Below are 12,356 nucleotides of genomic sequence, written 5' to 3'. Positions count from 1 at the left end.
ATATTTTTCATATATGTGAAAATTGCTTCAAATTTACAAATCATTAAAAATTTAAACAGATGTTTATCTGTTATTCATATTCTATAATCATGAAATTAATTAATTAGTCCAACAATTATGGAATGTTTTGATAATCAGTTCAAAAATATAAAAATACTTTGGAATAATATATTGCTTTTAGCCCTTAATACTATTTAACAATTAGTCTAAATCAACAAGACATATATGTATATGTACGGGTTTATCACACCAGTGAATAAGATTAATTAATGAATTCACTGGTGTGATAGGTCCATATGTATACATATATGTGTCTTGTTGATTTAGACTAATTGTTAAATGAAAATACTTCTTCATATGCATACTTAATGATTATTCAATCATCTTTTGTAATAAAGATATCATATAATTATAATTTTATAAATTTATTCTAGAGTTACTTTTTACCCAATTTCAAAAAAAAATAAAATATAAATTCATCAGAAAAACTATTTTTTTTTTAAATTTTATTTTATGTTTCAATAAAACTTATTTTACAAAAATCATTATAACAACTAAGCTAATAGTTATACAACCATGGGACAGAAGTCCTGCAACAAGTGATTTTTTTTTTTTGTTTTAACTTCAGTAAAAGTTACTGAAGTTGCCACATAAAAAAAACATCTAATCAAATTTATATTTCAATTATTAATGAAATATGAAGAGACATTCTTTTTCTTTTAAAAGACTACAAATTTTATTATGAAATAATTATTTTCACAGTGCAATACAAAAAAAGTAAAGAACATATGGACAAAAATCCAGCAACACAGGAAAACTGAGACAAAAGTCTTGTAACTTTGATGGAATTACAAAGATGTTTTGAAAAAAAAAGACAAGAAATATCATAATTGCATTTCAAAGACACTAAAATTTGCACCAGGGATTATGGTGTATGGAACTTTAACAACTTATTGACTTGAGAGTTTACAAATTGTGAAGGTAAAGCATTAATTCATCACTTTACATTAAAATAATGGATGAAAATCTTACACTAACAGCTAAATATTACTTTACTGACAGTGAGTACATTTATCAACATGATGGCATCCCTGACCAAACAGCCAAGAAAACAAATCATATATTGAAATAGAGATAATAGATTGGCCTGGCAATTCACTATACTTCAATCATGTAGAAAAAATATGGGATAAAGTGAAGATATAAATGAAACAAAAATATATTAACTTTGTAAGATTTATACAGAAACATATATTTAGTATGAAAAGAAATTACTGACCAAGAATATGAGAAGTTAATTTATTCCATGTCACAAAGAAATTTTAAAGATTAAAGGTGAAGTTGCACAATACTAAAATCAAAATTACAGGACTTTTGTCTGTTTTCTTGTCCATGATATGTTTTTTGTACTGCACTGTAAAAATAAATTTCATAATGAAATCTATGTATTTAAAAAAAAAAATGTTCTTTTTATTTTATTAATAATTTTAAAATAAATTTGATTAGATTTTTTATGGCAACAAAATTACTGAGGTTCAAAAAAATTGCTTCTTGTAGGACTTTTGTTCTTGGTTGTAAATCAATTTTATTATAATATAAATTTCACAAATAACATACATAAAGTTGTTCGGAAACAAATTTTCCCATAAGAAACTATGTAAAAATGGATTAATCTGTTTCCATTTTTAGCTGTATTTCATCTATAAAAATGCCTACAAATGCAATATAATATTATATTATAACATACCAACTGAATAACAAATAAAATTTATAAATAAGAGAGACAATTTATAACTTTATAACTTTTATAAATACAAAAGTCAATTTTATTCATCTATATTATGCTGAGAAATCTTGATGGTGCAAGTAGAGAATGGAGAGGAGGTGGAAGGGAACGGATGTTATTTCTTGGAATGGGCGTTCATCTCCATAATAACATCAGGTAACTGCATTTCAGGAGTTTTTTCTCTTATCTTTTAGATTTTCTGCTTCTCACTGGCAGATTCTGTTTGGGACTCATTAGGCTTTTTTTCACTAAAAATTTATCTAACAAAATTTGCTTTTGCCTATATTTCATAATGTTACAGAAGTGAGACATAACATTGTCATTGAAAAGGTTAATAACATGACTTGCTACTGCCTTGTGAAGGTTATATCTTTCAACAAAACCCCATTTTGCATACATGTCATTAATAAGAGCGCTAGGCACATTCTCCCTTTCCTCCTCTTCCTCCAAAGGCATCTCCTTCTGCTGCTCCTGTTGAAAGAGTTTGAGTTTATAGGTAGACAACTTGATAATGTGTTCCTTCACCAGCTCTTCCATGTCAATATTGTCGACTTCCAGGTCCATGCTTTTGCTCAGAGATACGATGTCATTAACAATTATAGTAGGCTGTCTTGAACCCCTCAAAGTCTCTCTCTGCAACACAATCAGACCAGAGGTTCCTCCAGGCAGAGTTAAAGATCCTGAGAGTCACTTGCTGACAGGCTTTGTCAATAAAACCTAAGCAATGGAAGATATTGAAGTGGTTCTTCCAAAAGTCATGGAAAGTTAACTCTGTGTCAGAGGTAACCTCAAAGCACTTTTGAAAAAGTGCTTTGGTGTAATAGTTTTTAAAGTTAGAAATGATGTGGTGATCCATCAGCTGAATCAATGGAATCATATTAGAGGCAGAAACTTCATGGCGATGAATCAAACTCTTCTAATAACTCGGTCTCCATGCCTGGGAGGGTGGGCAGGAGCATTGTCCATCAAAAGCAGGCACAAATTATTTTCATTAACATATTTCTCACACTAGGAGCAAAAACTTCATGGATCCATTCCAGGTTACCAAGACCTTACTGTTAGCCTTCCATATGACGGACAACTTGTTTTTCACAATGTTATTTCTCTTAAACACACAGGGGTTTTCCAAATGATACATGAGCAATGGTTTCAGCTTAAAATTGCCACTAGCATTGCCACAAACCAAAAGAGTTAGCATGTTCTTCATTGGCTTGTGTCCAGGCAAAACCTTTTCCTCCTGGATTAGTTATGTTCTGTTTAATTTTTCAAAACAATCTGTTTTCATCACAATTAAACACTTGTTAGAAGATAAAACCCTCAGCAGTCACATATGCACCAAATTCTTTCACAAACTTTTCTACATCTTTTTTGTTCACACTTGAAGCCTTTCCATGCTGAACCATGCTGTGTATGCCACTTCCTTAAACACATCAGTCTCAGAACTCAAACTGGGGGGTTTCTTGAGCAAATTTTGCACCAAAATTTGCTCAATAAAACCTGTATTTCAGAGACTATCACTCATAACAAAGCAAGGCTTTGTCATGAGTGATAGTCTCCGAAATACTGTCACCAGCCAACTGTTTTTCGTTGATCTAAATCAAAAGCAACTTTTCCACTTCTAAGGTCTGCTTACTTAAGAATCTTTGCTTGTTGATCACAGCCATTCCTTTGGCAACATTAGCATCTTTTATTGCTTCCTTGTTCTTGAGAATGGTACAGATTGATGACTTTCCTAAGATGAATTGCAAAACCAGATCCACGATGCAAACACCATTTTCTTGCTCCCATATCTTTTTCTACACCTATATTGTTATTTTCACTCTTTTTCTTTTCATCTTTATGCTTACACTAGCTTTTTTAGGTCCCATGGTGGCTTATGGAATATATAAAAAAAAACAGAAAAATAATGCATAATGCAAGACAAATCACCAAAGTCAAAGAAGAGTCTGCTGCAAAGTGACACCATGCTGATGGATCTACTGATTAGAAACATATAGATGGACAACTTTAAGAAAATCACATGACTAAAGATATACTTTAAACAAAAAAAATACAGTAATATACACATCTCTATCCACTAACTATAGTACATCTCTTGATAATATTTAAGTTATATCAAATTATCAGTATAAGAATTATAGAAGATTAAAATTACTAATAATAGATATTTTAATATTAATCTATCAATATTTAGACAAGATGTATTGTACAATACCATTAACTTGTCAAATTATGTTTCTCTTTAAAAAAACTGACAATATTGACAGATTTAGATAATCTACAAGATATGAAAACAATACTTATTCTTTGCTTGATTTCAAACTTACAGACTTATGTGAAATGAAATTCTTTCTTAATAGAAAGAATTTATTTCAGACCACCTCACTCTGAATCTCTAAATTTCAAAGATAAATTAATGATTGTTCAATTCAGTTAACACATCATGCATTAGAAGTGTGCTTTTCATAGGATTACAGATTCTTTATATTATAATTTGACTATCAATGAATCTGCCGAGTTCCTTTTTGATGTGTTGCCAATTTTTATAAATAAATACTTACCAAAAAAGGCATTCTTAAGAAATTTGTATCTTGTGAAACAAGCCTCTTGATTAATAAGAAAAAATTGTTTTCTGCAAAATTAAGAAAAACTAACATAAATGATGGAATGCAAAATATTTATTTTTCAGAAATAACAGAGCTTTCTCAACAAGTATGAAAGAACTTGCATAAAGAAAAATATATGTATTATGAAGAACTATTCCTAAGGTTACTGACTGTTGAAAGATAACAGACAAGTTACCTGTAGATATGATAAAGCAATGAAGTGACATTACGATAAATGATATAAGCATTAATGAATTTCCTATAATGGTACCCCTTGTCAAGATGAAATTTTCATTTTATTGAAATATTAAGCTTTTGCAGGTAATTCTAAAAATATGAGATTTGTGACACATATTAATAAATAAAATACAAATTTTAATATACAAAACACTTGTTTTATTGATAGAAAAGAATATATCTCTACAAATGTTTAATATCATAATGGAGGTAAAAACACCAGACCAGATATAGGTAATATTATGAATGATAATATTTTAAAATCTGTATCTGATACAATTGCTTCACCTTTATATTGTTTTTGATTAATACATCTTTGAAGTGTGGGATTTTCCCTAACTGTTTACAGCATAATCTTTTAATTCAAATTTATGAAAAAAGATTATTATACAGATATTAATAATCAGCCAATCATCATTGTATCAATTTTAGCTAAAGTTTTAAGCATTTTATAAAAGGTTTGATATATTAATTGATAATTATGGCATCATATATCAAAATCAATGTGCTAAAAAAATATTTCAACTCTCGATGCCATATTACATTATAAAGGTACAGTAGAACCTCGAAAACTCGGCCTAATGTGGACCGAAGGGTGGCCGAGTTTGTGAAAATGCCGGGTTATCGGGAATGGGGTTAAAAAAATTAAGTACGAGTGTTTCCTCAGAAAATACTGTACTGTACTTGTATGTACTGTTTACTTGAGAATATAACAGAGAATAAACTGCCCAAATACCCTTAAACAAAGGAAAAGTACGTCCTTTATGAAGGCATAGAGCCTTTACTACATGAAAATGAAAATTAATGAATACACTGTGTACAGTAATTTACCTGATAAGACAGACCTCAGAAAAATACTTTATGAGAGCTTTTATACTTTTATAAAGCTGTCTATAATGAAAATTAATTAACTAAGGATTTTTTTGCCCTGCCAGGGTGTGCCCGAGTTATCCGGAGTGCCGGGTTATCGAGAGCTGAGTTTTCGAGGTTCTACTGTATAAGCAAACTGTAAATGAAGATCTTGATGGCTCTAATATATATATGGCCTCTTCATGAACTTAACTAAGGCTTTTGAACGTTTTCGATAGTGTTAATATTGATATTATGAAGACAAAAATTATTTAATTGGTCCCTGCAAGTTTGTTTTAAAATGGGTAAGGTCCTTGTAAAATACAAAAAATATTATGTGAAAATAATGCAGTTTCTGATCATTTTATAACTGAGATAAAAAAGTTCCAGGATCAGTATGCTTTAGGGCCAATTTCATTTTAAAATATTCATAAACAATATATTTCACTTGTTTGTGCAAAATATAATAGCATATGCTGTAACATTGTTTTGACTTGTTCAGATCATAATCTTAATTGTCTTTAAATAGTCAAATCATCAACTTAATAGTTTAACAGAGTATTTTCTAACAAATAACCTTAACATCAATGCAAACAAAGCTTTTATTTAATAATAAAAATAATCCTGCTGAAAAAGAAGAATTACAGATATGAATTAATAAAGAATTAGTTCACAAAGTTTACTCTGAAATACTTAGGGTATACAGATAACAAGTTCAGATGGAATGGTCATATACCATTTCTCAAATCAAACATCAAAATTTATGGATATAACAAAAAAGTTCTTACATATTGTGTCAATGAAAATAATGAAATAATTATCATATTTATATAAAAAGCAAAATTTTATATGAATATAAAATTTTGAATATAAATATTTGAATATTCATATTGAATGAAATGTATGAATATATAATTTTGCTTTCCAGGAGATTGTTTCAAGGAGATTGGTTCCCAAATATATTTTGAATAAACTGCATGTAAAGCTTAATCAATTTTTACAGAATTATTATGGATTGAATTATACTGATTCTGTAGTTTTTTTATAATATCCACAAAAAAAGATATTATTAAACATTTATACATAAAACAACTCTTACTGCCTAATTATAGCATTATTAATTCAATAACAAGTATAATTATATTATAAAGCTGCTTCTTAATTCATCAAAAACAATATCTATATAATCAGGAGAAAATATGATTTCATTCTTCTGTAATGTAAATTATTAGGAGACTCAATCTTCAGTTTGGCAAGTGAAAAAATATTGGAACTTAGCACCTAATTACATAAAAGAATTATTAATAACCTATATTGTATGCTATAAAAAAAATAATCAATACTAATTTAAAGTGTTAATGTGCTACTTTTTTCAGGTTACATTTTACTCCTGTTAAAAAGCTATCTGAAAAAGATCCTTGATTATGCTCTCATTTATTTCATTTTAAATAATTATAATTGTATTAAAATTATTCTGTTAAATAAATAAAGTGAGTGTAGACTTCAAGCAGGTAAGACGTGTTTCTCTTGAGCTCCTGGTCAGAATTATTCTAAGTTATAGGTTTTAAGCCTAACATTAGGCTTAGGCTGGTATTATCAGTGTTATAGAATAGGAAACTAGTCCTAAGTTAGGGTTAGCTAGCCAGTCAGGCTTAGGAGTACTAAGCCTAACTTTTTTGCAAACTTTTATTTTGAAAAGTTTGCATTTTGGTGCCATCCATCTTGCCTTCCTTGTCCACAAGAACCAAGAAGACAACATAGGCAGACATCTTGGTTTTTCCAACTTAAAGACTTTAGAAGACAATTTTGGCAGACATAGTGGTGAGTGAACTCATCTATTTTTTGTTTTGGTGGGACCAACCCAAGCTGGGATCGGGTCCCTAGCCAGCCAGTGGATCCTACGGCCAAGCTAGCTTGGCCACTCTCAGCACCCACCTAGCCCATATAGGCCGCCTACACTGCTCCTTCTGGTGTGTCTGGGTGCCTGTTGCATGTAGCGTCAGGCACTGCTAGTGAGGGAGTAGCTCTAGTAGTGAATGTTAACTGTACCACCAGCTTGTTGCGTCGTGCAGACAGTGCCATAACCAGCAAGAAGACCTTGGACAGCAATTACCATCAACGGCAAGATACCAGGACCCGTTATTACCAGGTACTGTGCTACAAAACCCTATCTTTTCGCTCTGTGCAGTTAAGTTTAAACTTGGCAGTACAGAGTCTTTGGAACAAAGTTCCCCTATTCAAGACATTTCTTCAGCTTTTGGGTGGGTTAGGAATACACAAATACACTCGTGGGACCACCCTAGTAATGTCCTCACAAGAAGACAACGACCTAAACATGAGCTTCAAAGAGGAAGAGCTCATCTCCTCAATCAACACTTACTTGGGAGACATCCTTGGCTCCCTACCAACTGACAGTACCATCTCTGTCAAGGTGGCTGACCGCAACAGGGCCAGGGAGGCCGCGGTGCGAATGCACGCGGCTGTGAATCAGATCTTTGGGATGGTCTTGGCCCTCCGGGAACAGCTTAAAACCTCATCCTCAACAGAGAAGCATTCAAAACCCAGCTCCTACTCGCAGGTTCTCCAGAAGCCTCCTCCCCTAGCGAGCTCCTCAACAAAGCTGATTGCGGCAAACACAGCCAAACTCAACGGAAAAGTAAACCCGGCAAAAGCCACTCACAGCGTGATTGTCTCAGCGATCACCAAACCTGACGACCCAACTAAAACTCCAGAGGAAACCATGAACCTGGTGCAAACGCATATTAGTCCATGGCAACTGGGGATAAAAGTCAACAGAGTCCAACCTCTCCCGAGTGGAGATGTCAATATTCAAGTTCAAACAGAAGAAGACCTGTTAACCCTNTCCTTTATGAAGGCATAGAGCCTTTACTACATGAAAATGAAAATTAATGAATACACTGTGTACAGTAATTTACCTGATAAGACAGACCTCAGAAAAATACTTTATGAGAGCTTTTATACTTTTATAAAGCTGTCTATAATGAAAATTAATTAACTAAGGATTTTTTTGCCCTGCCAGGGTGTGCCCGAGTTATCCGGAGTGCCGGGTTATCGAGAGCTGAGTTTTCGAGGTTCTACTGTATAAGCAAACTGTAAATGAAGATCTTGATGGCTCTAATATATATATGGCCTCTTCATGAACTTAACTAAGGCTTTTGAACGTTTTCGATAGTGTTAATATTGATATTATGAAGACAAAAATTATTTAATTGGTCCCTGCAAGTTTGTTTTAAAATGGGTAAGGTCCTTGTAAAATACAAAAAATATTATGTGAAAATAATGCAGTTTCTGATCATTTTATAACTGAGATAAAAAAGTTCCAGGATCAGTATGCTTTAGGGCCAATTTCATTTTAAAATATTCATAAACAATATATTTCACTTGTTTGTGCAAAATATAATAGCATATGCTGTAACATTGTTTTGACTTGTTCAGATCATAATCTTAATTGTCTTTAAATAGTCAAATCATCAACTTAATAGTTTAACAGAGTATTTTCTAACAAATAACCTTAACATCAATGCAAACAAAGCTTTTATTTAATAATAAAAATAATCCTGCTGAAAAAGAAGAATTACAGATATGAATTAATAAAGAATTAGTTCACAAAGTTTACTCTGAAATACTTAGGGTATACAGATAACAAGTTCAGATGGAATGGTCATATACCATTTCTCAAATCAAACATCAAAATTTATGGATATAACAAAAAAGTTCTTACATATTGTGTCAATGAAAATAATGAAATAATTATCATATTTATATAAAAAGCAAAATTTTATATGAATATAAAATTTTGAATATAAATATTTGAATATTCATATTGAATGAAATGTATGAATATATAATTTTGCTTTCCAGGAGATTGTTTCAAGGAGATTGGTTCCCAAATATATTTTGAATAAACTGCATGTAAAGCTTAATCAATTTTTACAGAATTATTATGGATTGAATTATACTGATTCTGTAGTTTTTTTATAATATCCACAAAAAAAGATATTATTAAACATTTATACATAAAACAACTCTTACTGCCTAATTATAGCATTATTAATTCAATAACAAGTATAATTATATTATAAAGCTGCTTCTTAATTCATCAAAAACAATATCTATATAATCAGGAGAAAATATGATTTCATTCTTCTGTAATGTAAATTATTAGGAGACTCAATCTTCAGTTTGGCAAGTGAAAAAATATTGGAACTTAGCACCTAATTACATAAAAGAATTATTAATAACCTATATTGTATGCTATAAAAAAAATAATCAATACTAATTTAAAGTGTTAATGTGCTACTTTTTTCAGGTTACATTTTACTCCTGTTAAAAAGCTATCTGAAAAAGATCCTTGATTATGCTCTCATTTATTTCATTTTAAATAATTATAATTGTATTAAAATTATTCTGTTAAATAAATAAAGTGAGTGTAGACTTCAAGCAGGTAAGACGTGTTTCTCTTGAGCTCCTGGTCAGAATTATTCTAAGTTATAGGTTTTAAGCCTAACATTAGGCTTAGTCTGGTATTATCAGTGTTATAGAATAGGAAACTAGTCCTAAGTTAGGGTTAGCTAGCCAGTCAGGCTTAGGAGTACTAAGCCTAACTTTTTTGCAAACTTTTATTTTGAAAAGTTTGCATTTTGGTGCCATCCATCTTGCCTTCCTTGTCCACAAGAACCAAGAAGACAACATAGGCAGACATCTTGGTTTTTCCAACTTAAAGACTTTAGAAGACAATTTTGGCAGACATAGTGGTGAGTGAACTCATCTATTTTTTGTTTTGGTGGGACCAACCCAAGCTGGGATCGGGTCCCTAGCCAGCCAGTGGATCCTACGGCCAAGCTAGCTTGGCCACTCTCAGCACCCACCTAGCCCATATAGGCCGCCTACACTGCTCCTTCTGGTGTGTCTGGGTGCCTGTTGCATGTAGCGTCAGGCACTGCTAGTGAGGGAGTAGCTCTAGTAGTGAATGTTAACTGTACCACCAGCTTGTTGCGTCGTGCAGACAGTGCCATAACNTGCTGCAAAAAAAAACAAACCGGAGTAAGCGCTCACGCGACCCTCTCCTCTTTTCCTAACTTTTCCCCATCCTCACCCCTACTTCCTCCTCTCCCTCTCACCTCTACTCTTCACCAAGGCAATACCTTTTGGTACGCTTTACTATTCAATCACTGTATCACTGTTAAATAAATAAATTTAAACTTATATCCTATTTCAAAATATTTAATAGTTAAAGACTTATTGAGCTTCATGAGGAATCACTCCCTAATTCTCTTCTAGAATCAGGCAATCAATTATTTCATGAAAAATTTTCAGTAAACAATGTAACAATCAATAATTTAGTAATTATTTGAAATATATTTTTAGCAATTAATTTATATGTCATTAATAGTGTTGTAATGAATAGTATATTTGGCCCCAGGCCAAATACCGAATATTCGGCCAGGAGCGTGGCCGAACAGCCAAATATTTGGCTCGATTAACGCACGTATGAAAATTGGTGCGCAAACCGCATTATGGCAAGGACCCTGCTCTCTATTGGCCCGCTGTCACTACGCTTCGCCAATCGTGTTAATTCTTGACAGTTGTAGCGGACAGACAAGAGCGTCATGACAGTATGTGATAAATGATGATATCAAATGTGGATAACAGTGAAATGACCTACACGTGTAAATAACGGGAAAAAAAACAGAGAAGGACCGCAAAGTGAAAATGTGAAAATAAATATGAAATTGAGTAGATAACATAATCGAACAAATCGAAGCAGCTTATTGGTGTGAAATTTGCGGCCGTCAATGCCAAACAATTCTTGTCATAAGCTTCGGAAAGCTAAATGCTTGTAATGAAAGTCACTTAGCGTGCACGAGTGAAAGCCTGGGACTGTTCGGGCTATCAAGCTGTCTCGAATCTGTGAAATCATAACTGTGACATATACGGATGTCTTATCTGTCTCTTTTCTCCATTATCACCAGGCTATGAGTCACGTAATTATAAAATGGAAAAACTATGACAGAAAAGTGACGAATCGAAAGCGCGTATTATGATGTTTGCATAGGCAATAATGATATTCAAAATATTTAACAAAGGGTTCGCTAACAAAAAATTTTTCCTTAACAATTTTTTTTCGCTCAAATGGTGCATTAGCAACATTAGCACAAAAACTGACCTTAAGATACCCATATAAATAAAAAAGATGCATTCGCAAAATTAAGTCAGTTAAAATTTAACATTGTTTATGCCAGAACTATATTTTTTTGATAAATAATAAATCGTTTTTAGCTCTAATTAGTTAATCTGTTGTTTTTAGACAGTATTTAGGTGAGTATACATTATTTTAGAACTGTGAAGTTATAATTTATTTGGGAAAGTGAACCTTTCCCCTCGCTGTTTCATAGTATGAGAAAATATGTAAAGAATCGCATGTGAAATTGTGTAGTACAGTTAATTCTTGTAAAAGTTGTCGAAATAATATAAAAATAATGTTTTTNATTGTGGGATCTCTCGTATGACTGGACCTAGTTTCAAGAACTCTCTTGAGTTGATAGCGATTAAATCTCGTTTCAGTTGAGATTGAAACGGTCGATGGAGGTTGCACCAAGGCAAACGGGGTATAAGGCTCTAGTTTAGTAGTGTTACAGAATATAATACGTATATTTTAATATATTTTTTAAAAGAAACAAAACCACTGAGAAATGTTACATGTGTTTAACAATGGGTTCGGCCGAACCTGTGCGAACCCGCCGAATATCACCACTGTGCATAGGCATAAGTAGACTAGAGAGATAGAGGAAAGAGAAAGGGAATAGCAAAAACGAGCACTTAAAAAGAAGGATAGGCAGGGTCAAACCCTCAGATAT

The 12,356-nt window shown here is 32.1% G+C and overlaps 1 protein-coding gene across 5 annotated transcripts in view; it reads right to left on the bottom strand.

Moving 5' to 3' along the window:
* LOC111630584 overlaps positions 1-12,356 on the bottom strand; it is an 84,958-nt gene that overhangs the window by 6,583 nt on the left and 66,019 nt on the right. The window lies entirely within an intron of this gene.

This window comes from Centruroides sculpturatus, unplaced genomic scaffold, assembly GCF_000671375.1.
Source record: "Centruroides sculpturatus isolate CEXI.00-Female unplaced genomic scaffold, Cexi_2.0 scaffold603, whole genome shotgun sequence".
In the NCBI taxonomy this organism is placed as follows: Eukaryota; Metazoa; Arthropoda; class Arachnida; order Scorpiones; family Buthidae; genus Centruroides; species Centruroides sculpturatus.
The sequence above is the reverse complement of the archived record's forward strand: the minus strand, read 5'-3'. Positions and strand labels throughout refer to the sequence as shown.